The sequence below is a fragment of the Corvus hawaiiensis genome, chromosome 10 (assembly GCF_020740725.1).
Source record: "Corvus hawaiiensis isolate bCorHaw1 chromosome 10, bCorHaw1.pri.cur, whole genome shotgun sequence".
Taxonomy (NCBI): Eukaryota; Metazoa; Chordata; class Aves; order Passeriformes; family Corvidae; genus Corvus; species Corvus hawaiiensis.
Genome location: NC_063222.1, coordinates 12,154,888 through 12,181,772, shown reverse-complemented (window position 1 = coordinate 12,181,772; position 26,885 = coordinate 12,154,888). Strand labels below are relative to the sequence as shown.

Sequence of the window (26,885 nt, the reverse complement as noted above, 5' to 3'; positions counted from 1 at the left end):
TCTCACAATTTAACACGTATCATGAAAACAGTTTCAAGGCAGTTTAGACTATTTATGTAGGGTTTTTAACATGTTGTCAGAGAAAAGTAAATCTGGCAGAAAATGAGCATTATAAAGTTGAGTCAGAAAAGCACAGGAGAAAGTGGTAAGGTTTGGCTTCTGGAATGGGGAACCAACCCAGAGTGCCAGAAAGGCATGTGAAATACAAACTCACAGAAGGATAAGGATATTCAGCAGCTGAGAAATACTCTGATTATGTGGTAGCTACACTGGGTGTTATATGTTGTTGAGCTCCACTGCTGGTGTAATTTAGTTGATACGAGCACAGCTTTAGCGCACTCAGTTTTGGTCAAAATTAACTGTGTATGTTTAAATTGCTGACAAGCTGAGGGGGAGTGAGTGCATCTAAAGGCACCCAGGTCATCTGCTTCCCTATAGTGAGAGCAGTTGTAATGATTCCCAGCAGTGGTGAGTTCTGTTGAATTCGAAACTGCCATGAAAATAATTTGATTTTAAAAATAAAAAGTTCTAAGAAAGCTCCTTTGAAGAACCAATTGCATAATGAAGTTGTTTCTGGGTTCCCCTTATTAATGTTGTTGATATTTGATTATATGTTTGATAAAGATAGAAACTGAGTAGTGTTTTTTTTTGTGGTTTTTTTTTTTTTTTTTGTTGTTTTTTTTTTTTTTTTTTTTTTTTAAGTGTACAGCCATACAAAGTGCACTTCACCAGTGCTTTCTTGAACTAGGTATGGGTTATTGGGTCATCAGGAGAGGTGTGAATGCCACAAATTCTTCAGGGTTACACTCTGCAAATTTGGTGAACTGAACAGTACAAATTCCAAAATAATGAATGATCCCAGTTGTTAAATTTGCAAGTTTATTTGAATCTTAAAGACAGAAGCAGTGTTGCCCTGTGAGGACTGAAGCTATTAACTAGGCAGTGCACATTTAGGGTTTGATACCACTCTCATTATGGCGTTCTGGGGAGGGGAGAAGACCTTGGGCCAGCAGCGGGTTTATCTGAAGGATATCAAACACAAACAGGACTGCCAAGTGAATTAGAGGAGCATTATGAGAAGATTTGGGATGAACTTGGAGTATTGATCTCATGAGATCCCTGGCTTCATAGTAACATCATTATTTTCAGTCCTGAAACAAAGGGAGGTTTTTCTTCATTGTAAGCTGGACTCAATCTTTAGCTGATTACTCAGATGGACTATTAGTAAAGGAAGGGAGAGATCCAGACCTGCAGTCCTTAGAAAATTGGAAGACACAAACATGAGAATCTCATTTATAGTGTCACACCTTTTAATGAGAAAGGTTCTGCCTTTTTGATTTCGTAGAAACTAACCAAACAAAAATCTACAGGCTGCATCTTGGATTTTTGTAACTTGAGACTGCTGGACAGTTGTTTTGTTTTATGGCTTGCTTAGCTGTGCCACCACAAGAAAAGTTGTAGAATTTCTGTACAAAACATGCTTTTGAATTTAAACTCTTTCTTTCTACACTTAATCTTGTTTCTTTTAGTTTTCAAAAAACCCAAAACCTCACTTCTTCTTTTTTCCAGAATTAAAAAGATGAAATATTTAATCAGAAATTCAGTATTTGGGTCATCAGTCTTGTTCAAACTCCTAATTGCTACTGATTTTGTGCAATAGAGCAGGAGATCCCTTCAGTATTTTTTCTACATAGAAACTCTGTGATTTCCTTTTTCCAGTATGTTTTTATACCAGTGCAGAGAGATGGCTGGTGTCGTCTTTATTGGTGGAACCAGGTAAATTTGACGTCCAGCAGCTTCACTCTCTCCCATGCCAGGTGCTCGGGGCAGGCAGTCCTTGGCTTCCTGTCTGTGGCAGCCTTTCTTGCTGACCTCAGTGATGGGTTTAGTTTTCTCTTGACTGCGTTTAAATCAGGTTGACATGCTGTGAAGCTGAAATCAAACATACTAATTCTTTCCTGGGCAGAAGCTCATCCAAAGAATGTGTGTGGTTTAGTTCGTGCTTTCCCACTGTACTTACATCCCAGGAAATGGGTTCTTAAATGAAAAAAACCTCGTTCTGCTCATCATTTTATTTTTAAAGTCTCATAGTTGTTTTTTCCCACCTTCTCTTTCTGGGGAAAGGAGGAAAATTTTCTGCTGTAGCGAGGATGGCTTTTCCCCCCAGTGCTATACATGAACTTTACCTGAACCAATAGGAGAAAGACGGTATCATCTGTAAATGGTCCTTAGGTTCCTTCCTCCAGCAGTGAATGACCTTTATGAAGACAAAACCGGGTGGAAACACCAAATTCAGTTACTCTGCCTAGTAGGAAAGGATTTGGTGAAACCGAATCGTCAGTAATTCCCCATTTAAGACGTTCACGGGAAAGCTGAAATAGGCATTTTGGGGTACAAGAATGAAAAGCTTATCTATTAAATGTAGATTACAGCCTGTCAAGTTAAATAGCAATGTTGTAATTACTTTGTTTGCTTCTATTTGGAATTGCTTTTGTTAGACTCGGGCTGCAATTAACACACTGGAGCAGCCATTGTTCCTGTCTGCATTCCTTGGCTCTTTCAGCGTCGCTGGGAGTGGGGAAGTGCTGCAGCTTATTTGCATCTCTTTGAAAAGGAGTTACTTGAGCTAGCTTAATTTTTGGTCGATGTTTTTAATTTCTCCGAAGGAGATACTTCCCACGCCTGTGCGCACGTTAGTAATGCGGGGAAAAATGTAAACAGGCATGGGCTGTGCTCATCAGTGTGGAGAGCACGGAAATGGGGATGAATTCGGTAGGTGCGTCCCGTTTCGTTATAATTAGCTGATGACTCATGCCGATGTCACCAAGACGAGCCGTAAATGAGTTTTTCAAGACTTCTTAATGTGTTTACTTTGTGTCGGATTTCCAAAGACACTCCGTTATACCTGTCCAGGCAAAGGGTGCCCAGGCTGCATGGAGACCTCGACTGCTGGAATCCTGCATGAGTCCTCCCGAGTATATTCACAATAGCTCTCCTTTTGTTTCGAGCTTTTGTTCATGAGCTTTTTATTTTTTATGAGCTAGATCTGTTCATTATGTGGGAAGTCACTGTTTAATCTACACAGAATAAGGTGCTCTATATGATCCTAAAGTAAACAACAAATGCATTTACTTCTAAAACCTTTTATTTACAACTAGCAACTATGACAGGGAATCTTCAACTAGCTCATGGTTTCGAATGAGGTGTTGATGGGATGGGTACAGTTCTGGAGAATGTGTTTGGATTAGCAAGGTTAATGGCAGAGCTGCAAAATATCCTCATTTGGTAGATTTGGAAAAAATCTGCATTTTCTTCAGTCAAGAATCTTCTTTTCATCGACCTGGCTCTGTCACCTGTGGAGCTGTTTCCTAAATAGATGCCAGCTGACGCTGGAAAGGTGTCACAGTGTGCTGAGCAGGTCTGGTATTTGGGAGCTGTGTTTCGCCCTGCTGTGTTAATCAGTGACAAAGTAGTTGCATTTATTTGCTGAAATGATCGTGGAACTTCAACAGCAACTTCATGTTATTGGACTGTTTCGAAATTAAATGACCCTTTGGAAGGGCATTTCTATTGGTGTTTTAGGGACAAGACACATTATTGGCTCTTAATAGTAAATGGAAGTTTAAGTTGGCTACTGGAAAGCCTTTTGCTGGAATATTGCTTGAGTTTTCACTTTCGTTTGCTTTGTTTTATTTTTTCCTCCTTGGTTACTTTCAAAGAGAATGCAGTGTAAGGAAGGAGTAAGGATTACACTTTAAGTGTAGTTTAGCAACACATCTATGTTATGTATGAAAGGTCTGTTTAACTTCAGAAAAGATATATTAAGCTGTCTAGACACTCTGCTCTTAGTTCAAAATTTAAGTACTCTTCTTCTCCAGCTCCCCAATAATGGAAATAAAATGAAATATCAACTTATTTTTAGTTACTGGATTTAAGAATGGGATTTCAGCTGTAACAGGAACTGCAGCTCGCTGTGCTGTATCCATCCTGGACTAAGAGATTTGAGAAGGAAGCTTTGCCAGCTGGAAAGTGCGTCAGTGTTATCTGCATGTGTATTGTAACAGATGTTGAGCAGAGACTACTTGTCAGAGGTACCTTATAGTAACTTTTAAAGATGCTTGTTTGTTTCAGTACACTTTTCTTGCATCGCTAACTTTTTTCTATAAAGTCAACCACAAACTGCATTATTGGGGATTTCAGCTGAAACTTGTGGTGAATAGGAAGTAGATTAAACACAGGTTTTCCCTTTTCTCTGGTTGCCAACAGTGATGTCAGTAGTTCTAATGATCCTTACCTCAGCTCACTGCTGTCCTCGCACTCTCTATTAAAACACTTGTCTTCTGCACTGTTTTGTGTGTTGTTAAGGAAATGCTGATGGCTGGAGGTATCCAGCTGATTACTTCATTTCCAAATAAGGTTCTTTCACCTTGAAGTACACTGTAACAGTTCACTGAGGAGAGAGGAGATTCAGATTGTTTTGTCAAAAATTTGGGAAATACTCTTTTGAAGTCTAGCAAAGAACATTTGTATGCTAAAACTGAGGATGGGGCTTTGGGTTGGGCATGAGGCACAAATAATGGATCCAAGGTTTATCGGTTGAATGTATTTCCAGTGACCTCGGAGGAGCAGCTTTGCTCTCAGATTGTCTGTTTCCTACACATCTTTGTGCATTCAGACAGAACAGGCACCACTGTGCTGTAACAGTAGTGTGGGTTGTCATTCTTGGTTACTCAATTCGTGTTTTATTGAAAGAGATTGGTCAGAGGAACTGGGTATGAAAGCCAGTAATTGCAATCAATAGTTTCAGATGGTCCTTAGCAAAGATCCTAGTTGATTTTTTTTTTCTTTACCAAAATTAAAAGAAAGCAAAAGCTACTAATACATTTTTAGGAAAGGGTGACAGATTCCCATGTTGTACTGCTGAAGATCTGGAGGTGTAAGTAGCTTGAAACTGCTCCATGCCCCTGTGTCCTGTTATACCTGCACGTGACGTTTGTATGCAATTCAGCCTGTACCAGGTCATGTCCTACATGATTCTGGCTCTTCATCCTGTCTCCAGCTCTTGGATATTTCAGGCTTCTGTGATTTTTCACCCTTTTTGCGCATTTGCAGGACTATAATGTACAAGTGTTTGGGTTTCTGTAACTGTGGGTTTCTTCAGTTTTATTTTCTTAATTAATTCCTCTAGGAAGTGTTTTGTTTTTCCAATAGACTTGTTACTGTCTTTCTTCTCTGCTCTTCTGACTTTGGAATCCAGGAATAAATGCCCTCCAGAGGTGGTTGCAATGACTTCTTGGCCATATTGATGGAATTGGTGAGGAATTGGATGGGACAGGCCATTTTGTTCAATACATGATGTATTTGAGTGTAGATGACCTGAATACTGGTGAAGAGGTGTAGAACTTGGCCCTGCTACTGCAAATCATGTATTATTTATGTACTTAAAATCTCTTAGCAGAATCAAGTCTGGCCATGTAGAAAAGCTGTTTCTTGCTGTCCTTCCACCACTTGCCCTGTCGGTGCAGAGCAGGTCAGACCTTTGGGCCCTGCTGGGGGCACCCAGCTGTTCCTCTGGCCCTGCTGGATGGGAGCTGGGTGTGGAACACCCACCTTGGATATGCAGCACACAAATTGCGCACACTTTGCTCCTCCATTTAAATGAAGCCATTTCTCCTTTGTTGCTTGTCTTTATTAATAAAGTATGGCATTACTGGCTAATTTTAGGTCAAACGTAGTTGAAAGCTGCACAGCTATGTGAAGCTGTGTATAGATATTTGGGTAGGAACATTCCAGTAGATCGCAATGTGAGTGCAGAAGAAAGTTGAAAGTAAATAAGAGATCTGTGAGATAATTCTCCAGGGAGTTTTCACAGCATGCCACGCATCATTTTCAGGGATAGGCTTTCCTTTCACTTGAAGGATCACACAAAGTAAATTTTGTTTCTTGTGCAATTAAAGAATATAGGACAGGAGGTCTTTTCAGTTTTTTTTCTTCAACGTGTCTATGGGAAGCCTTTATTTGTACTGAGGAAAATGCACTGTTTACCTATCTCTTCAGGAGCACAGTTAATATTGAACATAGAAATAGACACACTTTTATGTAAAATATGAGTCTTGCTTCAGCAGATTTTAGCAAAATTACTGAAATGTAAATGCTGGTAGTCCTCTAACTCCAGTTAAAAGACAAATTGTACTCATTTCAGTGCTGCATGGTTTGGTCCCCAGCGGGTCTGGCTGCATGTCAGTGGTGTGCAGAGAGGAGGCCAGGACTGTGGTGTGGGAGGTGCAGGGGTGGTGGGCAGTGGGAGACACCAGGGCTGTATGTGTGGCCAGCCAATGCCACAGGACCTCAGGAGCAGTGGGAGGCAGCCCTGGTGCCCCAGCGTGTGACCTCAGCTCTGTGTCCCCCAGCAGGGACTGTGCTCCCCATGGGGGCCGGAGCAGCTGCCGGCAGGACACGAGGCCATCCAGCCCTGAGTGCATCCTGCTTGGCGCTGCCTCGCTCCTGATCAGGGCCTGGGCCTGACAACCTGCCTGGGGAAAACCTGCAGAAAAGCAGAGTCCGGAGGACCTGCTGACCCAGACTGGTGCACTGTGCGCTGGGTCAGGGAGGCTGCAGCCAGCAGATGAGAAATGGGAGGACAGGGTCAAAAGCAGTTTCTGGCATTCATTCCCCACTAAACCTGTGCTGTGCATTATCGGGGTTGCAGCACTTCTCTCAGAGAGAAGCAGAAAATTGATAAATTCATGGACTTCACCAGGATTTTCTGCGTCCAATTTTTTTTAGAACTTTTATGTCAAATAGGGAATGGTCATGCTGCACCCTGAATGCTCCATTCCCTGGTCATCCTTCCCAGGCAAACTGTGGTGTTTGCAGGTGGCCAGGAAGGCCTCTCGTAGGGCCTGACATTCAGTGGATCTTTCTTGTAGCTGGTAAAAACGCCAACAGGAGGCTGGTGTTTAGAGCTTTCCTTTCTCTTGTCACAGGAGCTTGTCAGAGTTAATCAGTATGGACACTTAAATTGTTTCTGCTTAGGTGAATCTCTTGCAAGTTTTAAATGTGTTTCTGACTACTTTGAATTTTATTGCCAACATCTGTTTTAAATGCTTTTGGGATTCACATACTTGAGTACAGTTCAACTGTGTATGCCATAATTTTTCAAGGTGCTAACACTTTCAGTTTGGATGATAACTCTTTTAAAGAGAAAAAAAAAGGAGGGGGAGGGAAATAATTGCAGAAAAGTTTTAAAGTGCCCATGATGCTAATTTTCTTCCTCTTTCAATTTCAGAATGATGACCTACACAACCTCAACAAATCCTTCTTTTAAACTCATGGGTATCAAGACTATAAATGTTTCATGCTATCACAACTAGGACCTCACCTCCTCCTCCTCTTCCTCTGTAAATGGGTACGATACATCCAGTTCAGTTTGTTTACTTTACACAAACCTCAGGAGTTGTTGACTGAGCTGCACATCCTGTGTTGTGCCAAGCAGAAGCACTGTGACACCTGGACAACAAGTCTCTCTTATTTCATCCTCTACCATAAGGACTTAGCTGGCCACATGAACTGATGTGCCCACCACTACATCATGGTGAGAATGGGTATTTTACTAGCACATTTACACAACTTCATTTGCTGCTGAAAACCTGTATGACAAATCATCATTGTAAATTATTGCATACAAAACTTAATGTTGGTTGAAGAGTATTAAATATTTAACATAGGTTTTGATTTATACATGTACTTTTTTAATTAAAATGTAACTTTTCCTACAGCACATCTTTTTTGATGTGGAACTGAGGTATACTATATTCTGTTGTAAACAGAGTGGGGAACCTGCTTAAAACAAGGCTTCTAAGAATAGAGTAGGGTACTATTCTTGTTTTAAGATTGTAATTCAGAAAATAATATAATACGAGTCATTGGTCCCTGGGCCTTGATTGTACAGTCATATTTACTGATACTATCAGTTGTAAGATAACCCTGATGTTGAGTTGAATTCTTTCCAAAAGAAAACTAATTTTGTACTCCTTGTAAAATAATAGTCTGTATTAACTACAATGAAGACAAACATTACTGTACATGGGTATTTACAAGTGTCAACTTTAATTCATCAATTGCACAGGAACTGACAAAAAAAATCAGAAAAAAGAAATCAAAGTCTTCCATTGTATATATTATAAAGAAGAAAAACAAAAAAAAACAACCAACAGGAAACCACAAAGCAAAATGGAAACAAAAAAGGGTGAACTTTTTAAATTGACTCTTTCCCTGGAATGAAAATGTGGGTGTTTGTAAATTCTGGAAATCTCTTTCTATATGTAATAAACTAGATACTGTTTTATCTGCTGTAGTGGGTTTTGGGTCTTCTTTGTTTTCTTTTCTTGTTTTCTTTTCTCAATTATCTGAAATTGTCCCACCAGGTTTCTGTGATGTTTCTATGGTTTGTCATTGAGAATGGCTGTGGACCACCATAGCTTAAGAATGAAGTCAAGTGTAATTAGGTGGAGTATGGAGTATGCTTCCTTGCATTATTTCACTAAAGCCCTTGTTTCAGTTTTCTGGAGACTCTTCAGGATACAGCTCTCCATCCACTGGATTCGGGGGAAGGGTTCACAGCATGTAAAATCACTTGGAAACCATAGCAAGACTTCAGCATAAAATGTAAAAAGCGCAGCTCAGATGATTGTCTGGAAATCAGTGCAAGAGGCATGACAAGGAAGAATTCTTCTGTGACTCTCCTCTGCTTCACTGATTCTATGTAGATGAAAATTCTTTTGTGCATAGTATTTGCGGAGTCTTAATTCTTTTGGGGACTGGAAAAATACTGAGATCATGGATTTTCAAGTAAAATGTTGTTGAAGTGATAATTGAATTTGAAGCCATGTCAGGTCCCCGTTGGTCCCTCCTGCTTCTGCGAAGAAACTCCATGGACCAGTGCACATTCAAAAGAATTCTTGTTCTCAGGAAAAGGCAGGCAGGCACAGCAGCAGCTCTCCCTGCAGGAAGGCTGTCAGACCCTCAAAGAAGGGGTTTCTTCCCCTTGAGATGTTTATGATGTCTGGGATTAGGCTGTGGTTAGTGCCACTTCTGCCTGCAGTATAGATGAAGGGGCCATTGCACAGCTGCTCTTCACCTCTCCTTTTGCTGGAGGCCTACCAGTCCCTTAGCTTTGCTGGTATTACTGCATGTACAAAATCACTTTGACCCTGTCAAGTCAGAATATTCACTTAAGAAAGGACTTGTAGCTTAAGAATGCTTAAATCATTCCAGATCACTGGGAACAACTGCAGCAGTGGTGATGCTGGCAGAGTGAAGGGTGCTGGTGCGTGGGGAGCTTGCAGCCTGAGAGGGACTTGTGCCTGCCCACGTGCTGCCTTGGGAAATCTTGGCTTTTGCTGACAGAGCAGTGTCCTCCCAAAGGTCCTGATACCAAGCAGTAGCAGATAAGAGGCTTTGCTGCTTTTTTATGTAGGAAGGGGCAAGTGGATCTGGAGTAGCTCACCTGTTACCCTTGATGAGCAGTGATGTGGATTTTTCCAAAGAACCATTAATACGTTAGAAGGCAGCACTTGCTTTTAAAAAAAACAGCCATGTACATCAGACCAGTATTTAAATTTCCAAGTTACCAATTTTAATTTTATTTTAAGCCTTCTTTTTATGTTCTTTTATTAAAATGGGGTTTATTTGCAATGAAAGCTTGCATATATTCTGAAGTAAAAACTTAAGAACAACTCACCCTCAACCCCTTTGCCCAGTCTTCTCCAGCTGAGTGAATTAAATGACATGTTCACTGTGTTGATTTGGTTGCTAAATATTAGCCTGTGTTGATGTTAAAGTGCCTTGCATAGAAAAGCATTTAATGTCCATTGAGCTTTGCGTTGTTCCAGGTAATTTGCAGAGTCTGGCAATTATTGAAATCACAAGTTTGGAGGCGTTGGAAGCTACTGTTAAGGTTTAAAAGGCACCAGTGAGTACATTTAATGTTGGTAGGAGTATTTCAGTTATACCTCTAAGAGCAAATTTTGTTCATAAAACATGAATTCTACAAAAGTGTAGGAATTGACAGTGGTCATTAGGGATAGTAGGGGGATGGTGCTGATCTGATGGGTTTCCATTCATCTTAATGATGAGATATGGGCAGAGAAGGAGCTTGTCAAAGATGTTAATGTGCATAGGGTTTATGTTAATCATTATTTTTTCCTAAGTAAAATTAAAGATGCTTTACATTCAGAAAATGTTTTGAAAAGACTTTTGCAACAAAATACATTCATAACCAAAGCTAAAACTCTTGATTATTGCATAGATTTTTATTCTTATGAATTACAAACTTTAATAAATAGATGATTATGAGCTAAACCTGTCTAAATTAAAGCATAAATGCCTCAATAATCCAGTACTATACTATCTTATCCTTTTATGAATTCTTTTGCACTGTCTGCCACAGAACAGATTGTCATTTCTCTTAAGTTTGAAAATGAGCACATGGGATCAGTCTTAGATCAGCTGGTAAAACTCAGATGCTTGGGTGTTTATTTTGCTTTTAATTTTTTTCAAGTGGAAGTTTCTGGTTATTATTTGAGTTCATTTTCTGGCTCCGTTACTGGCACAGCTTCAGTGTTCAAAAACTCTGTACTGAATGCAATTATTAGTGCTATTGGTTGAAAATGAGAGGGGTTGGGAAAACCATTTGAAGCAGTCTCCAGGAGCACAAGGAGCATTTACACACTTGGGTTTTGGCAAAGATTGCTGTGTTCCAGCTCAGTTTGATTCTGAGTTGATGTGTATGTTGTGGAACTCTAAATAAATTTTTGTCCTTCTAGTATTTGATACTAACCTCTCTACTTAGTATTTAAAATATCATGTCTTCCATAGTGGTGTTTATAGTTTTTTTTCCAGTAAAAGTACAAAGTCAGAAAGCAAAAAGGGAACTCAGGCCATGTTTATAAGCATGTTCTGGTGCTGTAGCCTTACTTTGTGCATATTTAAGAACCAAGCACTGTGTCCATCTTGCTACCAGCTGACTTTCAGCTGAAGCTGTTTTCGTGCCCTGTGTTTCACTCAGCAGCTGGGTAATGAGCAGAATGTGCCTGAATGGGTTCCATCAGCGTGTGCCGTGTTTGAGTTGTGTAACTGCGGCACAGCTGAGCGCAGCAGCCAGAGCAGCCTCCACGGGTGTTTCTGCAATGATTAGCTGACTCCAGCGCTTGGTAGCAGCTTAAGTACAGCATGTCAACTGCTAATTGAGTCAATCTGGGGAGGTGCTGGAGCGCTTGTTCTGCAGCTTCATTCACCTAAGCTAGTTCAGTTTAAAGAAACAATACTGAAAATAAAGAAGTTACAGCAAATATTTGCCTGTCTCCTGTGTGGCCTCCAAACCATCTTTGGGTGCAGATGATTTTTTGGGGGGGGGGGGGGGGGTTTGGGTTGTTTTTTTGTTTGTCTGATTTTTTCAGCCTGCAAACTTTGAGGCTAGTTCATTGGCGACAGTTAAGTGTAAATACTGTAAAGTGACAGTATTCACCCTTGTCCAGTTCACCATGTCTTTTTCTGCCTACCAGTATTTCCACTGAGGTGTGACTTTGAAGATACTGTAAACAAGTTGTTTGTGAACTTAGCAGATGCCCATTAAAGAAAAAAGTGAACGTGGGAAAAAGTTTAGGACTTTCAGTTTGTAGAAAAACTTCTACTTTGTATCTTTAAGGTGATACTATTCTCAAAAAAGATAAAATGAGGAATCTGTGATTTCAAGATGTGTGTTGAAAGAACATTTATACGTAAAAGGTGGAGGACAGTCAATGATTACTTGAGAAAGCAGTCATGCTTTTCTCATGGTGTTATGGTGACTTCTATATTTAAATATTTTCAGGTTAGAAGCTTTGGTTCTACATTTGGAATAGCAGTAACAGGATAATGGAATGTTAATGTGTGCCTGCAGTGGCCAGGCTTGGATGTCACAGAAAACAGCCCAAGAACTGTGCATGTCTGATGTAAGACAGGGTAAGGCTGGGTGCAAGGCCTCAAAAGGGAAGGATGGAGGGAAAACTCAAACAGTTTGTGCTCTGTGAAGTTTGCTGGGGACATGTTTTTTGGTAAAAGGTTCTGTGCCACTCTGGATTCCTGATCTGAATTGGCAGATGGTTTGAAAATTGGAACTTCATGTTACTGAAGGGGCATGGAAAAGTAACTGCTGGGAAATCCCCCTAACACTCCACAACCTATGGAAAGGCTTTGCTTGGTGGAATCCCCAAAACTCATTACAATACTTTACAATTTTATTTGGAGATGGACACCAAGAAAATAAAACAAAACCAATCTGCCTTCTGCAGATGTTGAATACCTCTCCTAGAAATCAAAGTCTGTCGGCAGATAAACTGTATTGAATCAGAACAGTGTGAAGTCAAGCTATGGTGTTGTCATGGCTTGATAAAATGGTTCTGCTTTTTCAGCCAGTCTTGGACACTACTTCTGTCTATAGAAATTGAAGGGCTGGTTATTTAGAGGAAAATGACCTGACTGGAGAACTTGCTTACAGTGTTTGTAGGGGAAAGAATCTTGCAAGGAAAAACCATTAAAGCAGCAATGCTGGTACAGAATTGATAAAAACCACCAGATAATGTCTTTGATATTTTTACCAGTAATTTTTGAAGAGGAAAAGTTGTGCCTTACAGCTCTGCTCCTGTCTGTCCATCCAAAGGCTTGTGGCATTGCATTATATTTTATATGGCTGTCACAATCTGTGCCTTTCTTTTACACTTCTTTTTTTTTTTTGATTTAAGAATCAGTCTGGCACCATTTGGCTGTTGGATGTCATGGCTGAACCCTCCTGAAATGTCAGCAGGGAGAAAGTCCCTCCTGCTGCACATGGGGCTTTTCCCAGGGCCCCCTCTTGGACTGGGAATGAGAGCTCTTGTCTCTCCTCATCTTGTTTGTTTGTTTTTTTTTTTTTTTTAATTGTAATAACCAACTATTAGTTAGATTGAATAAAATGTCAGGTTTGTTGTGAATTATTTCCTGTCAATAAAGTACAATAAAGCTGAAAGGTCAGGGGTTTTCTCCTCGGGTTATTGTGGACATGGCTACTGTCCTGCTTGGTTTCGTCATTGCAGTGGTAGTGCTTTGTTTTTCCACCTTTTTGAAGATGAACTGAAAGAAGAAATGATAATCTTTACTATCTATCAATTTACTGTTTCACCTTCAGCTTGTGAATTTAAAACAGCAGTTCATTTTTCTTTAAACTGTTTGGAAATTTGATGAAGGCAGGAGTTTGAGAGCAAAACAAACCCCGAATTTCTGGCGCATCCTGATTCTACAGTCAGCTGAGCTGGGTTGGGTGCAAGGCAAATGTGTCACCGTTTCTTCCTCAGGCTGTATCTTTTGAAGTCAAGGCCAGGTTGGCTTTGTTTTTAAAAGGCTGATGGAAATAAGGTAAATTCCAGTTCCCGTGGTTGTAGTCTCAGTCCAAAATATGCATTTGAGCCCATGCAGGGCCAAAAAGTCATTATTTGTCCTTTAAGTGACTAACTTCAGAGAAAAACTGTTGTCTTCTCACTAAATTGGTGTCTTCAGGCACTCCTGTGGTTTCAGTAAGTGGGTTTGGTTATCGTTCCTCCCAGGCAGCCGCAAGGCCTGTGCACTGGCTCTGGGTGCTTGGCCCTCCTCAGCAGTCACTGCCGTCCTGCCCAGCCGCCCTTTTCCCACAAGGTCTGGCTTTCCTCAGCTACCTGGCAGTGATGTGGCTCGTTCTGACAGCCTGCCCTTATTAGTAGCATGTTTTGCATTAATTTCAGCCTCTTCACAGCGTGCCCGTGACTGTGGGAACACAGCCCGCTGGTAGAGAGCGTCCGTCTCGTTCAGCCACACGTCGGTGCCACCTCAGCGGGATCAGGGAAAGGTAAACTGAAATTCTGTTTCCTAAATCTGCCAGGAGGCAATTTGCCTGGATTTATTCCCTGTTAGGCTGTGTGAAGTGGCCTGGTAATCTGTTGGCTCATCACCAGTCTCCCAGTCATGTGGGTAATCCTGAGGGTTGTCATCTGAGGTGAAAGATAAGGAGAAGGGCGTGAACATGACACATGGATGTGAAAGATCAAGAGACTTCTGCTTGCTGTGTTATTTTTAAAATCAGAGCTAACAATGAGACGTGAGCGAGCTGTTTAGTTTTGCCTCTTCCAAAGCATTATATGAATGTGAATAAATCATTTGGTATTATTGCATTTGTTTTGTGTATGCAAAACAAAACTGATTTTTACCTTCATCAAGGTGTTAAGAGGATTAAGTAATGAGTAAGAAGTACTTAACTCCTGTAGTGTTGGGTAACAAGTGCTGGTAAAGAAGCTAGGTAAACTGTGTTCTTGCAGAGCAGTAGTACTGTCCAGGCCTTTTTGTCCCCCCAGATTTCAGTGTCCACCTCAGTGCTTCCCCTGTTCTTTTCAATGCCATCTCGACCAGTCAGAAAACTCGCTGGAAAGTTTTGTTTTGTGTTTAGTCCCTTCCACTCCTGAGTTTCTTTCTAACTGTTGCACAGTTAGCTAAGGTGTTCTCACCAGAAGATAAGCAGTTCAAGCCCGGTCTGCAGTTCTCAAACCCCTTCTTTGTAATCTATTAGTGGAAGTCACACTCATCCCTGACTCAGGAGGCTGCTGCTATTAAGGAAGACCAGTTCAATGCCCGCTAAAGGTTCATCAAAGTGATCTCTACTAAACAAAGCCTATAAACAAAACACAGAAACTTAGAGCAAGTGCATCCTTAAATTGAAAATGGCTCTACAGACATAAAAGTGCTTTGGGGAGCCTGTGTTTGTTATTCCAGCAGTCTCATTGTGAGCACTGGAGCTCTATGAAATGCAGATCTTCAAAGCTTCCTTGAAGATATGATGCTCTTCTCCCTGTCAAAACAGAAGTCTCCTTTATTGTCACAGTCAGCAAGTTTTCTTCCTCCTACTACCTCTTCCCTTGGATGCTTCAAGGAGGGAGCTTATTGTTGAGCTCCTCACCTCTTCACCTTACCATTGAGCTCCTCGTGCCTTTCTGAACTTTTCCTTTGCTTTCCTCTTTTCTGTGAAGCACTTTTAGCACCTGAATGTTCTTTGACTGCCATATGCTGACTGTGGGGACAGTGCTGCCTTAGTGAAACAACAAACCAGCAGAACTTTCTGGAGACATCCTGTGAGCAGAACTGACTTGGACTTAAATGACCCAAGAACAGGGGAAAGTGTGAAATCCTTAACTTGAAATTGCCGTAGTAGGCAATGAGTCCTGAAACGACAGCCTCTTCAGTTTTACTGTGAGTAAATGGGCTTATAGCATAAATTTGGGTGGGGAGGGGGGAGGGTAAAAGAGGGGGAAATAAGATTATTTTTCCACATAAAATAATTATTTTGGTTTCAAAAGATTATGTCTTCTCTGGTATCTTCAGCTGGAAATGAAGGCCTGATAGAATACTGGGAGGGTTTTACCTGCTTGAGTAATTTTGTTCCTGACTAGATACGTGGAATGATTTCACTTGAAATAAAAAGTGAATTCACTGTTTGTTTAGGTTTTTTTTTAAACATCATTAAATAAACACAATTTAGAACATGGTTACACAGGTAATAACATTACTCAAAAGGCAGAACTTTCCAGTGTGAGATAGCATCCTACTAAACTTATCCTGGTTTTAGAATAAGAGAAACAAGAAACCAGAAGACCAGCGCCCCAGAGAACATGTGACTTTCTTTTTGATGGGATCCCAAATGTACTTGGTGTGCAGATCAGAGTCTCTTTCCCACAGTATGTGTTACACACCTTGCTGTCTGGCTGTGCAGTGGAAGTGTTTCCTAATGAAGCTTCCATCACTGTAAAATAATCACATATCCTTGCTAAGCAAATAATGTCATAACTGTGATGTGGGTTTGTCAGTCCATTTGCTTAACAGCCTTGTTATTTAAGCAGGATTTTTGGCATATATAACGGTACTATAAATTGATGCCCAATAGATGAGATTTTTTTGAGAAGAGCTGTGCTCAAACCTGTAAGAATTTAATGGCTTTTTGAGGTGTTTTTTCTTTGTTTTCTTGAGGTTCTTTTGTTGCTTATTAGGTTTGTGTGTGTGCAGAGTAGAAGTGACTTTCAGAAGCTTGTCAGAAGAATCAATGACTGATTATATCATAACAGACATTCAGATAGGTGCTGTCTAGTAAATTTATATTTCTTTGTGTAGACATTGCAAGTGCCACTTTCCAGCAAGCAGCAGCTCTTCTAGCTCCAGTGATTGCCAAATGTTATTTTGGGAGGTTACAGGAAGTACGTGCTTAGTCTGAAAATAGTTAAGGCTAATTCTTAAAAAGAGGAGTTAAGCCATCTATGACTTGCAATTGATATAGATAACTGTCATTATATTATAACTATTCCCTAAAAATATTTCAGTAGCTATAATGAGAAGGAAACAAGAAGTGAAACTCAAAGGAAACAAATTACAAGTCCAATGTGCTTAAATTCTCCCTTTGTCATCTTTGCATATTTTGTTTTCAGTATTTCCACATACTTATTCAAAGCAAACTTTACCCAGAAAGCAAGTCAGATTTCTCATCCCTAACATTTACATTCCATGGTTTCTTCTCTGTTTTCTAAGGTTGACAATGATAAATTTAGATTGACTGTCCTTGGTTGAATAGCCTTGGTGTTTCAGTCTAATTCCACCTGTAGTTAGCTGTTTGGTTTCACTGCAGTACTGTGGTCTCTCTAGGTGTAATATTGAATGCATTTTCATTTGCTATGAGGGAAAATAACTCAAAAACAAGCTTGTGAGAACTCTTAAGGCAGTGTCTTCAGAAACAGGTTTTACCTCCTGTGCTCCTTCACAGGAAATGAAAGGTCAGGAGAGTTAAACAGGAGTGCCGATTTTGCTTCAGGAAAATGCAATGCTTCTGTATGATCATGATTTTAAATTACTTCTCCAGCTTTGTCACTGCCAGAATTAATCAGGGTAATGTATGGCAGAGTGAACTCAAATAGACAAACACAATAAGGTACCCTGACTTCCTAAGACAGGAAAAAAGCACATTAATTTCTGAGAGGGGTCTGAATTAACAACATAACTCTTTACCATATGAAGCAGTCCCTAAGATATTAGTGTATTGTTTTGTATTGTGTTTTGTTTAAACGGTGAGACTTAAAATGAGGCTGCTTAAAGGAAGTTCAATATCATAAGGATTCTTTGGCGGTGAAGGGAAAAATTCGTGATTCCCTGCCAAGATTTTTGTCTGATAATGGGGTTGGTGTGAGAGCACAGGCTTCCATAAACCAATGTCCTGAGGCACACAGCAAATAAGCACATTGGAGGTTGTAATTATTGTTGATCTCCTGTTTTAGAGCCAGTTTAGAGAGCAGGGAATAGATCTCACCCTCTCCCACCAGCAGAATTTGAAGGAGCTGAAAGCTGGGTGCTAGGCTCAAGCTTGGACATGTGGTTATGGAGGGATGCAGTGACGTAAAAACAAATGACAAGGATTGGGAAAAGCCTAACAAAGTCCACAACTGCGATCTTTGCCCATGGAAATGGTGTGATCCAAGTGGAGCTTGCATGCAGAATTTAACTTTGATCACATGGTTCTGTCCTGCCTGGCCTTACCTGGAGTCTGCTGAGCAGAAGTGACCTCAGAGGAGGGCTCAGGCAGCGGTCAGTGCTGTCCTGCCCCTGCCCGTGGCCCTGCCCCTGGAGCACCAGTGTTTGCAAGGGTGATGCCACAGCTCTGCCAGGCCCAGGCAGTGGCTGCACCCAGCCCAGCTTAGTGGGAAATCTCAGTGCTATTGATCACTCATCCCTGACACATCGAGTTCAGTGCCACTGTTCGGGTGCACGGTGGTTATGTACCTGAACAAAACAAGTGGGAATTAGGCTGGTCGCAGAGCAGTCAGAACACATCATGACAAAGTAATTTCCTGCAGTCCACACAGTCAAAGTGGTCCTCCTTCAGTTTTATAATTTATGAATATGATCCTAGGAATAAACACAGGGCTTGTGTGCTCGAGGCAGTTGTTTAAAGCTATCTTGCTCTTGTTTCACTGCATAACAAAATCCCCATCACAGATGGTAGTCAGGCCAGAGACAAAGCTTATAATAAATTGATGAAAATTTGGTTTTTTTCTAACACGGTTAGATTTTTGGAAACATTTCTTTGTTAGTACCTTCTTGTGTACAGAGTATCCCCACCTGCATGGAAAGTCTGCCACTGCTATGAGAATGACTTGACCTAGATTTTAAAACAAAAACTGAACCCAGGAGATTTTCTGCTGTAGGCTTACATTTTCACTGGATCTGAACTTTCCCAAAAGTACATTGGCCTTGATCAAGGTCTGGAACGGGTGAGCCAAGAAGGGAATTCTTGCAACTCAACCCTGACTTTCTGATCCAGCCAGCATAATTATAGTTTAGCTACTGGCCAGTAGCACTGTTCTGGATAGCATCAAAGCATTCTTGTGAAGCGTTTTGAACTAACTCCCAATGACCACTTCTGCGGTCGCTGTGCAGCAGCTTGTGAGCACACCCTGAGCCGCGCCGTGCCCGGAGTGCTGCAGCTCCTGTGCACAGAGCCCAGGTCGGAGCTGTGTGAATGGCTCATCTACCAAAGGCTCCCTTGTAAAGGCCCGATAATTTGCCTGCTCGGGCATTGTGGCATCCATTGCATAACTGCACTTCAAACGCTGTCTGGAGTCCGTGGCAGCTTCCCAAGCAGGATCTATCGGATCGGATAATGCATCCGGAATGGACTCTATCAAAAGCTTTAGCAAAATGCCTACAGAAATGTAATTTGTCTTTAATCAATTTTATTGTTAAGAGTAAAAGAGGAAATCGTGATAAAAGCTTTAGGAGTACAGAAAGGAAAAATTTAATTTGTAGGAAGCTAATTAATTTGTTTTTAAGATGTGGTTTTTTTTAGTCCTTTGCTGGAGTGCAGCTTGTTGAACAAAACTGATGTGCTGGAAGGAAAAGACAGTGCCCATAGCAGTTTGTTTCTCTGTGCAGAGAGTAGTGCAAATTATCTGTGTTTGTTTCTTCTTTCTTGAAGGCCCTTAAATACACTGTGGTGTAGGTGTGTTCTGATTCAAGAGAAAAAGAAGGAAAAAGAGAATTAGGTGAAATTGTAGAAGATAAGGAAAGAGGAAATGGGGAAAGCATCAGAGTGACTGTCTGAGAAAGTCTGTGTGTATGAATGTATATGTGTAAAACCAGTAAATGCTCCAACAGCACTGACTGCAGCTTAACTAAAAGTCACTAACTGCTCTTGAAAACTCAGTTCTATTTTTATCCCACAACAGCCTTAACATCTGTATTTAGCAGGTATTTATTCATTAGTGAATTACAGGAAGTGATGGTTTTGTGTGGGGTTCAATGTGTGGTTTCATTTCTGTTCAGATGCACATGTCCTATGGGGTGCATTTAAAGCTGGACATTCATCCATTGGAGGAAATGTTGAACTGTTTGTGTTTCAGAGGATGTTGAATATTCACCCAGGACTCAATAGCCCACCCCTGTGAGATGGGCTACAGTTCAACAGTTTCTGTTGGACCAAGGTAAGTTTGGAGTTGCTTTCCTGCAGGTGAAAGCTCACTTGGACCTCTGTCCATGTGAGAGAGGTCTGTGTGTGGTTCTTGCTGCTGTAGCAGACTGCTCAGGAAATTAGGTAATCCTCTTCTATTGCTGTTTGGTTTGAGGGATGGCTATTCTGGGAAAGACAAATACATATAAATCTGCCTACCTGTTTAGATGATATCTGAAGAATGTCTGTGAAATTAAGAGGCCATATATTTACATTTAACTGTAGTCATTGTGTAATACTTCCTGTTCCATGTGCCGTGAAAGAAATTAAATAATGAAATTTCCTATAGATGTATGTAAGATTAGCTGTCAGTCAGCCTACCCTGATAATGCTGTGAATCCAAGCATTAATTTTCAAATGTTCTCCTTTTCCCAGTTTTCTATCAGCTTACTGCTGCTATTCTTAACTCCTGAGCAGTCAACGTTTGGGCTGGGGGAAGATGGAAAGTCAGGATTTAACGTCTGTGTTTCTTATTGAGGACAGGTTAAAGGTGGAGAGGTGAATCTGAACATTTGTGGGGAAGAACTGTGTGAATAGAAATCGGAACTAAGCACTATGAGTTTTTTCTATTTATTGTTTTTAAGGGAAGTGAGATTTTTTTGTAAAATCATTGGAAATTACTTAAATGTGACAGACATAGAAAGTATCTTTATTTGCAGCTTTTGGATTTGACCTGATTTCCACAAGTGCAAGGCACTGACAGATGCTGTCTTTTACATTGGGCTCTGAGATTATGGCACATTTCTGAGAACCAAGCCATTTGCTGCTACTTCTGAAACTAACTTCTTAAGGTATTCAGGTCTATAGAAAGTGATTTACATAATTTACAAATACTGTAAATTATTTGAAAAAAAAGTTGTATTTGAAGGAAAAGCATTGCAATTGTTCCAGCACTGTTGAACAGCAAACCTATCAAGAACACCACAAGGAAAGCATGTTTGCATGAACTCTCATGCATCATTTGAGGACTTAAATGTCTTCTTTTTATTTTATTGCCATTTGCAGTGGTTTTTCTGTTTTGTTCTGTTGAAGTGAGATAGTGCTGATAAAAAAACAACTCTCTTCTCCTTCTGCTTGATGTGAGCTCTTGCCTTTAATTTAATAATCCACATATTTAAAAGTGTGTGTCTGTGCACATACATGTGGATGAACATAAATAGCAATTTACAAAGAGAGAGAGAGGGAATGCTGTGAGAACTTTATGAACTTAAGTGCTGACTGCTCTTCAGAGTTATGAACCTTCTGTTCTAGGGTGAGCATTGCTGGAGGGTCATATTACTATTCTTTGTGCTGTATATATTTCCTTGACTTCTTGCAATAAAAAGAACCCCTGCTTTTACTGTAAGCATTTCCAATTTGTAACAGATCAGCAACCCAGGGTTGTTTCTTTGGCAGAGCGAGGCCATCAAGACCTGTCCTTTATGGATCTTTCCAGGTGATTTACTAGCTATGACTTTCCCTTCATATCACACTTGAAGTTTCATCAAAATAATTTGGAAGGTACTGGGACTAAGTAAATGGCAGAGGCTAAAGCATCTGTTTGCCAAGATAACCACACTACAACTTGCCAAACCAAACATTATTGTTAGAAACATGGCTTGACCATAATGCCTATCTCTGAACTGGAGTGGGAATGGTTTCATGGGAAAAAGTTTACTCAACAATATATGGGCTCATAGAGCCTACGTTGGAAAAGAGACAGCATACTTAGTTTAAATAAGTCGAAACCACAGCCATGGCTTGTGTACTATGCCATGTACTATGTCTTGTGGCTGATCTTTATTATGTGCTATGTTTTCAAATTCTACTTTTTTTGCTTTTAAAATGTTATCTCAAAATAATTACTTTTTAAAATCTTGCTTCCCCCATTGCTGTTTTTGAGGACTCATTAGAGAAAACAAACTGTATCTTCAACCATTCTTCTTTCATTTTGCCTTTGAATTTTGTGACTGTTCCGCCTCAAGGAACATGCATCTGATTCTTGACTTTACAGTGTTTGGGTAGCTTAGCATCATTCAGCATTGAAAGTTAGAAAAAAATAAAGGTTTCATGATGACATTATTGGAAAGGAAGTGGAAAGAGATGGACTGGATGTTGGGCTCACCAGCTTAGCATTCAGTATTGGTGGCAGATTCCCAAATTTAGTAGCATCACCTAAGAACGGCTCATTCCTCTTAAGTGGCTTAAGGGCTGAGGCTCTGAAAGGCAGATTCAACACTTCCATAACCTACCTGAAGTTGGTAATACAGTTATGTCAATTGTGGATGGGAACAACAGGATTGATTCCTCAGTACTCAAACCTTGCCATCCCCACAGAGAAAAGCCAGCACAGGTTTATGGAGCCAGCTTTTCAGCAAATTTAGCTGAAAAGTCTTTTCCCTTGATTTTTGTCCATGGATCACTCAGGTGAGGCAGTGCTGTGAGGACAGTGCAGCAGCAAAGCCCTGTGTACAGTTTGTCACCCAGGGGCTGGACTGAACTAGTGCAGAGGCAGAGCACCAGATTAACAGGATGAAAGGGGATTAAGTAATCAGGGTAAGTTCTTTTTCCTGGAAAACTTGGAAACTTGGCAGTTGTTTCTCCTTGCTCTTTAGCATTTCATGGCTGAGCAGAAATGCTGGGAATGTTTCTTGCCTGTACAGAGTTTGTTTCAGTAGGTTCTGAAGAGGGAGAAGGGATGATGGAGCACTTGACTGCTGTGCTTTCAGCTGGCCTTTCCCTTTCCCTTAGAAAGCTTTTATATTGAGGATCATCCAAATATATGCCATCTTGCCTCATGAGTGTGTCTAGTGTTTCATTTTGACCTTGATTCAAATTCTCAAGTGGTTTGAGTTTTTTTTTTTTCTAAGCACCAATGCAGCTCATGCTTTGTTCTTCCCATAGTTTCCATCACACTTTGACAAATTTTGACTAATCCTTTCACCAGCTTTATTGTCAGTTGTCTCTGTGTTACTGTTTCTCAGATTGTCATTTAATAACTGAAATACTAGGACATATAAGAACATGGGAAATGCCATATATCACCCAGTTGTCATGTTTGGAATTGCAGCAGCTCTGTTGCACATGATACAGTTATAAATTAAAATTTTCCATTGACCTGGAGCTTAGAAGGGTATTCTCAGTGCAGTATTTACTTAGTTTTGCTGATCTTGATATATTTATATGTATTTATCTTTTATGTATCTATTTGTATTTTTTTTTATATTCCTATTTCTTATTTCATTTTGCTATTCCTAGTAAAAATCCATTTCTCTGGCATGCCCTTGCCTCTATGGAGTTGATGTTTGCAACCTTTTCTGAGATGGAGTGAAAGGTTTTGATTGTAAATGGATTGGCAAAAATATACAAAATCCTGCATGTTTTATCTATGCAGGGAACTAGGAAAGTTGACTTTTCTTAATACCAAAGGAGAAAGGAGAAAATTATGTCTTTCAAAAATGGCTGTCTCTGAAATAATTCAGGATAGGAAGGTTTTATGAGACCTGTCTTTATAAATTCTGGAATTGATCCATTTGTCTCTTTAAAATTTAACTGCAGTCAAGAGAAAAATTAAAGATTATGTCGTTTTGATAATGTAGTACAGAACTATTTTTGGTAACTAAAAGAACTTGCCAAAAGCACTTGCTTTCCACCAGGACTAGCACATTGAAGCCAACATAGGACTTGAATACAACCCATTTTTGAGTCATGACAGGCCCAAGACGTCTTTAAAAAATGTTGAGATGGCAAATGCTGTTTGATTTGGTTCAGACTTTTCAAGTGAGTTCTGCCTTGGCACAAGGTCGCGAAATTCCTGATATGTGGGTGTTACTTTGCAGGAGCCGGGACTGTGTCACAATCAGCTCTTGGAGGGAAGGCCTGCTGCAGGTCCCTGTGGAGAGGCCATTGTCTCCTCAGGATAAAGTGAGAGATGTTTCAGAAGTGCTTTGAAGCCGGGCCAGCTTCCTCACAGGGCTGTGAAATCTGATACCTCTGCTTTTGAGCTGTCGGGGAAAGTACAAACTGTAGTACTTGTGGAATTCATTCACTGACTTCCAAACTCGAGTCTGGCCTGGGAATGGAAGAAAGAGTTTAAGAAGAAGGCGGAAAAATAGACTTCAGTAGTATGTGGCAGTTAACTGTCAACTTTGGCGTCTTTTCAGATTTGCAGCTTCATGCTTTCTAGAGATGAACTGTGACTTTTCCCTAAGGATTGGAGGATTTCATTTTCCTTCCCACTGAAGCTGCTAGGATTGTATGACTGTAGGAGCTAAGTGAAGTGCAAAACTACCAGCAAGATGCGTGCCATGCTCTTAGGTAGTTAATTTAAGGTTATAGAACATTTCTTGCAGCTTGTTCCTATTTACATTAGCTTCTAAGTATTTTCCATTTGTAAAGCAGATCAATAGGGTCCTTCTGGCTGTATTACTATGCCTTGTCATGTTTCGTCTGAGTTTCCCTGAAGCCTTTCGTCTCATTAAGAGGTGGATTGAAGATATTCTGTGGGCTCAGAGCATTCCTGTGCACCCTCTGTGACACAGGATCTTGTGTGAAAGCAGAGAAGGAGCAACCAAATCAAGTCAAACTTTGTTACCCTTTTTGTCCCTCCTGGACCTCAAATGCGAGCAGGCAGCGAGGCCTCTGTTTCTGCTGTGTCACCTGTTGCTTTTGTTTCATTCCAGCAGAGTTGAAGGGAAGCATTTACTTATGTCTGTCATGGTGCTCTCTTGCCTTGGCCATGCAGGAGTTGTGAGGTGCAAGTTCTATTAGGAATGCAGAAGCCTTTCAGGTGGGGATGGTGCTGTTTGCACTGAACCAAGTGTCTTGCCTGCTCAGCCAGGCCAGGCTGGAGCCAGCACGGTTTGCCAGCTGCTAACGCGGCTATTCCGTGCAGTAACCCAATCTCTGTGTGCCATGCCAGGGGCAGCTTGCAGCTGCTCTCGGCTGACAGTCCCAGAGAGAGGGCAGGGGGAGATGTGAGCGTGGCTTATCACTCTGAATGGGGCAGAAAAAGATGGCAAAGGTGTGTTTCTCCTCACGGGGGACTGGTGTGACAGATTTCAGGGACACATAAGGGAGAGTCAGAAAGCTCAGGCTTAAACTGAACTGCAACTGCTGAAGAAGGAAGAATAGTAAAAAAATACTTAAGTAACCAAATTGGATGAAAGTAGAAGTTTATTTCTTAATATGGAAATGAGCAAATAATAGGTCATCTATTTGATGTCTTTCTCCTTTCAACCACCACAGAAAAGGTGAATTATGACCAGACGCTTAAACCAGTTCATTTGAATAAAAACAGGACTAAAAAGGAACAGGTCAGGTGTACTTGATAGATAAGAAAGATTATGCTAGTCAGCAGGACTTGATACAATATCCTGTAATGTGAAAAATTTGCAAATGCTTACTTATCTGCCATTCTCTCTAAGAAATGTGGGGTCTTCTGATGATGTCAAGAAGACAAATGCATTACCTCTGTTTGAAAATGCAAGGGTAGCTGAGAGGGAGGAAGCCATGGAGAAGTTAGAGAAACTTAATACTTATTCAGTATTAAAAATGAATAATGGCACAAAGCATTAGATGATACTTTAAAAATCTTTCTTGTCCTTGCCAATGTGATAAACAACTATCATGATGCCACTATGTACTTGTGCGTAGTAGATTTGGTGGAACCTTATTGCAAAGACAAGTTAGGACACAGTCCCACCTGACATGCTTGAAGACAAATTTTGCTGGTTTTATGTGGTAAGGTGGGCACACAACTGACTGAGGCACTTGTGGGTAAAGGGGTATTTGGGGATTTAGAAAGGGGTAAATGGGGATTTAGGATTTCTCATGTGAAGATGGCCCAGGGAGGTCATGATGACTTTGCTGCTGGAATATATCAAAAAGAGTGTAGATATATGGTACTTGATTGTGCCTCAGAGGTGGGATATGAATGAGATGATTTCCTGTGATTCCTTTCACTTCTCTGTTCCTGGGACTCTGACGTGAGGCTGACTGGGGACATATTAACTCAAGTGCAAATAACTCAAGTTAACTGTGCACTAAAGACACAACCCTCAGCTTAATAGACGTCATTTTAAAACCTGGCTGGGAAAACGTGGTTTCATATGTGGTAATAATTTCCCAAGAGGACATCCCAAGATGATTGGTAGATTTGAGAATGATGTGGGCTGATTGGAGAGGTTCCAAAGTAGGAATGGTCAAACAACTAGGAAACAAACCCAGAAGGCAGACTGAAACAATTTGGATTGTGTAGGGAAAAAAAGACAAGAAAAATTACAAAAGTCTTCAAATACAGAAAAGGCTGCTGTAAAGAAGAGCAGTATGATACTTACAGAGAGTCCTATCCCTGCAGAAGATGGAACAGGAATTAATAAAACTAAATTACAGCAGAAGAGATTCAAAGAAGGCATTAAAAAAAAGGGAAAAAACCCAAACCAACAACTATCCAAATCAAGGATAGAAAGTACTGGAAAAGATTGCTTGGGTGATTATGAAATATGTGATGATGGTAAGGGCAGGTTAGTGAAATACCTCTCAGAAAGGACATGGAGATAGTTGTTCTTACTTTGGGACCTGGGACGGAGCAAAAGTCCTTTCAATATCCCTATCCAATTTCTTCAATGAGTTTTTTTCTCCTGAGAAGGAATGCTTTGCCTTGATAGTTGAGGATTAAATTTATTCATTTACTGCTCAAAATAGAACTGCTACTCTCTATTCCTACCAAAACTGTCTGCCTAGCAAGTAGGGAAAGTAGCCAGCCCTGCATCTGGGGTTTTCACCTTTTTGTTCCCTTTTGCCTGTGACAAGGAATCCTGGGAGCTGACCTTTACCCCACTGCAGCTTGTGGATGGGGAGACAGAGATGCTGTTTCTTTGCAGGAGATGCTAGGGCTCTTCACAGAGAGGCCATACTGAATATCCAGACATGCCAGTGAAACTGCTGTGTGCAGTCCTGAATGCAGCTTCCTAATTAGCGTTTGCAATGGTCCTTCAAATAGCACTTTCATGTGTGTTCATTGCACATATTTGAATTTTGTTTCAAGTAAAATCCTCACATAGCTAGAGTTAATTCTAAATTGTCTTTGTCTTTTGCGTGGAGAATGTGCTGTAAATTAAAAACAAACGTGGATGCAAAAGGCAGCTCCTATTAAGGCAGTGTCAGATATGTTTTCTGAGGCTAGATCTGTTAAAAACTACAAACTGATCTGTCGTTTCTTTTTAGAAGTTCAGAAGGAAGCAGACAGTTTGGATCAGGCAACAGTCTGCAGTGATGTGTCCAAAACAAGAGCTTTTGTTCCAAGCGGGGCTGATGCAGGCCA

At 40.6% G+C, this 26,885-nt stretch overlaps 1 protein-coding gene across 3 annotated transcripts in view; it reads left to right on the top strand.

The window, feature by feature from the left end:
* IRS1 (insulin receptor substrate 1) overlaps window positions 1-26,885 on the top strand; it is a 312,856-nt gene that overhangs the window by 45,389 nt on the left and 240,582 nt on the right. Inside the window, exon 2 of one of the 3 annotated variants that reach the window (XM_048314213.1) lies at window positions 7,289-8,352. The exons of the other annotated variants lie outside the window; for them this stretch is intronic. The gene's annotated coding sequence lies outside the window, so the exon portion shown is untranslated. Of the gene's footprint in view, window positions 1-7,288; window positions 8,353-26,885 lie in introns of those variants that run through there. 3 annotated transcript variants of the gene reach the window in all.